Source organism: Aedes aegypti, chromosome 2 (genome assembly GCF_002204515.2).
Source record: "Aedes aegypti strain LVP_AGWG chromosome 2, AaegL5.0 Primary Assembly, whole genome shotgun sequence".
In the NCBI taxonomy this organism is placed as follows: Eukaryota; Metazoa; Arthropoda; class Insecta; order Diptera; family Culicidae; genus Aedes; species Aedes aegypti.
The window spans coordinates 73,763,527-73,767,214 of record NC_035108.1 but is presented as its reverse complement, the minus strand read 5'-3'; the positions used below and the strand labels follow the sequence as shown (position 1 = coordinate 73,767,214).

Below are 3,688 nucleotides of genomic sequence, written 5' to 3'. Positions count from 1 at the left end.
ACTTGATTATTTTCCAAGAAATTTGCAAAAGTTCTTCACTATAATTCTATGAAGAATATTGAAAAGTTTTCTGAAAAATGTTGTTGAAATCTGTAGAAAATTAGTCAAATTATTCAGTAAATTTATTCATGTGAAAATACCTAAACAATTGAATCAAAATAAACCAAAGATTTTTCTGTTGGATTTGTTTGGATTGGAAACCAGGTTAAATTTCTGCCATTCATCTGAAGAAAACTTGGCCATGCCGAAATTGTTTGAAAGTTCAGCCTTATTTTTCGACAAGAATTCCCGCTATATATTCTTTAAGAAATTCCTCTAGTAATTTTGTCTATTTTTCCAATTATTTTTTCGAACATTATAGAGTCTCTTCAGTGAATTCTCATTAGGGAAATTATTATTACCTGACACTTCGAGTAGGGTATCCTTAAAACATGAAAAATCGGAAGGCAGTGAATATGCTGCTTTATGGTGAAACAGCATAATTTGGATTATTCAGAAAAGAAACTAATTTTGGGAATAAAATTGACGCTTTGTGTTAATTTTTAATTTTGATTTTAATTTTTACTTTCATCAAAAAATCTGGGGGGGGGGCCTGGATGATTCTGGAGGGGGCCAGGCCCCCCCGGCTCCCCTGTTCCTACGCCAATGATTTTTTGGCAGTATAATCATACAGCAAACTTCTACAGACAATCTGAATGAAAACTTTTGTCAAATTACAGAGTTATTTCAATCGTTTTGAGTACCATCACACGGGGTTTCTCTCTACTCTATTTCGACATTCTTCAACTATAAGGATTTGTTACACTAAAAATTAAAATAAAAAAATTTGTACTCTCACGTTTTAGATTTATTTGCAGCATGAATTTTAACTTGAGGAATTTTGTGTTTCCAGCACTTTAAGTAACAAATATTTATGTTCTCTACTCAGCATCTGTTTATTGAAGTCGATGCAGCGCACGATCTATTGAAAAGAACTGTGGATGTGGACAGGGAATTTCCAAATCTTAAGAAAGCGGACCACTTTGGTTATGGATACAGCTTTAAGCTAAAATTAGATTTTATTATTAGTGATCTCATGTATAATGCTTTACAAATGTGCATACAATTTTGGTGAATACCCTTATTTTCTATTTGGATCCTGTCACGCACGCAAACCCTGGTGTAATCTTACTTGACCTAGTGTTTAGAGTAGAGGTTAGAACAGTCATTTCGATTGTAGCTGAATCCTCACCTTAGCCGTCTATCACGATATGACAAACTAAGCCTTCAATGTTTGGTTCAGTAACTTAGTAGAGTGATTACTGACTTGCTATGCGCGGAGAGTGTTTAACTACTGAAAACCATAGAATAAAGGAACGTATACTAAATGTATTACAACTAGGAGCATATGCTTGATTCTATATAGTTCACCTTATTATTCGTTCCGTACGAGATCATTCTAAATCAATACTAAAAATAAGGAAATTCACAAATTCATGGAGCTAGTTCAAGTTTTAGATAATTTAAATTATAATAAAAATACTTAAAACTTTTTAAAGAGGAGCAATTGTAGCTTTACGTCTTCTAAACTACAAATCATCGCTATGACAGCCAGACGTATAGATGACATTTCATTTCTTTGACATTTTTCGCGTATTTATTGCAGCATTATCCAAACGGGGGGCTTCACCGTTTCAGTGGAAGATAATGGCTGTTTTTCGGTAAATTTTATTAGGCTGATGCTTTGAAATCAAGTGATGGAATAGTAGACGAAGTGGCAATTTTGTGTATGACGTGTACCATTGCCATCGAGAGTACGATTAGCAGATCCGGCATCCAGAAATTATAATCGATCGCAGGGCAATAGAGGAGGCCTCCGTGCCTCTGAGGAGAGAAAGCTATCAATCAGGCTAGATAATCGTCACCGAAAAAGTTGGCTGAATGAAGAAAAAATTGTTCGTTGACGATTTTGGATTGAAGTTAGGCGTGCATTTTTTCGTCGATGACGAGACGACGAGCTGCCAGAGTTATTATACTGGATGACGATTTTTTTTTTATTCCATCATCGCACTGTGACGAATCTGACGATTGCCTACCCTGCTATCAACGATAGATATCATTAATTCTATCAAAACGAAGTACATAGTTCAAGGTAGAGCTAGAGGGAAGCCTGATAGGACTGATGATGTCACAACAAAACTCTGGAAGTTGCATAAGCCAGTCCGGGACCACGAAGGCGTGTAGTGCTGCGGACAATACTTAAAAAGCTAGAAAATAGTGAGGACGAGGAGAAATATAAGGATGTATAATATAACACTACGGATCCTTATCGATACCTTGGTAGAGAAAAAAACATTCAATTGACACATCTTGAATGGATACCCTTGCCAAAGAAAACATCCCCTATTGGTGATGTAGAAAATAAAACAAATTGAAAAGGCACCTGGCTTTGTATCGGGTTGACAATGCAGCACAATGCAACAATGAACCTCTGAAATGGCAAATCGATTCGATGTCAATTGGCAATAATCGATAGGCACCGACACAATCGATTAGTAAATTAGTTTGCAAGCGAATGATCGCCGGGCCCCTTCCAAGCGCAAGTCGATCCCGAAAAAAGAAATGTGAAAGCAGTGCCGAAAGCAAACTCAGGTAATTGCTAACGAGGGAAAGTCCCCTCGTGTTATTTTCGTTCGGAAAAAGGAAACCGGAATGACAATTGGCACACTTTGCCAATCAGTGAGCCCATTCTGGATTTAGACATGCTAGGCTCTAGTTTCGAAAAAACGCCGGTGAATTCGGGCAAAGGTAAGCCCAGTCAGTAGCCCCGCACAGGTGGAAGGAGAAAATCAATACGGCGATTACGATTACGGGGGGGAACCACCGTGGAAAGAAAATGTGAGAACTCCCTCGCTCAACCCCGTGTTACAGTACGGACTGTATCGAAAAGTAAATGTCATTTTCAACTATCACGAACTGTCTTCATAAAAAATGCGAAAATCAGCATATCATGCTCTAAGATAGCTTTTATATGGAAAATGGAAGCGAAAATCAATTTTATTTATTATTTGTACTGTTTAACCCGTTTAAACTTTATTTTGAAGTACTAGCATGGTTTCCAAATCAGAGATTCCTGAATAATTGTAGAAAGGATCTTTAGATTCCAGTGTGGATCCTGGTATTTCAGTATGGCCCCTAGGATTCCAGTATGGGTGCTGATATTCCAGAGCTGATCCTTAGATTCCAGTGTGGATACTGATACTCGAGTGTGAATCCTAGGAATTGAATATGGTTCCTGGGAACATCTTAGTTTACATGAGAGAAAAAACCGTGAAAATTTCTACCCGATAGAAGAACATCGATAAAAAATGGGGTTGCGGCTCTCGTGAACTGGCTCTTGAAAAAACTTATTTCAAATCATAATAATTATAGTCAAAAATTTTGGTGCAAAGAGATGCATTAAGTTTGAATAACAAGCATCTTGAATAAGGCTAATATCTTTTCACTACAGTCCTTAGGTTCGTAAGGAAGTTTAGTTCGAGGTACATTTCTCGGCAAAAGACATCTACAGGGGTGAGGTTACGGAAAGTCGGATGGCGGTTCGACGGATAAAGATTCACGCGCGCACTCGCGCCAAATCGACTTGATAAAATTTAAATCAGATATTATTTATTAGATTCAGCCATGGGAGTATCCGTCGTCGATTTCT

At 37.4% G+C, this 3,688-nt stretch overlaps 1 long non-coding RNA gene across 2 annotated transcripts; it reads right to left on the bottom strand.

Annotated features, from left to right (window-relative positions):
• Nucleotides 1-1,029: 1,029 nt before the first annotated feature.
• Nucleotides 1,030-1,443, bottom strand: LOC110677109. 2 transcript variants are annotated; one of them, XR_002500955.1, is made up of 3 exons: nucleotides 1,411-1,443; nucleotides 1,232-1,333; nucleotides 1,030-1,176 (listed from the first exon to the last, which is right to left on the bottom strand). It is a non-coding gene; the product is annotated as an uncharacterized LOC110677109 (long non-coding RNA). The 2 variants fall into 2 exon arrangements; XR_002500954.1 differs by lacking the exon at nucleotides 1,411-1,443 and having other exon boundaries at nucleotides 1,232-1,396.
• Between the last annotated feature and the right edge of the window lie 2,245 nt (nucleotides 1,444-3,688).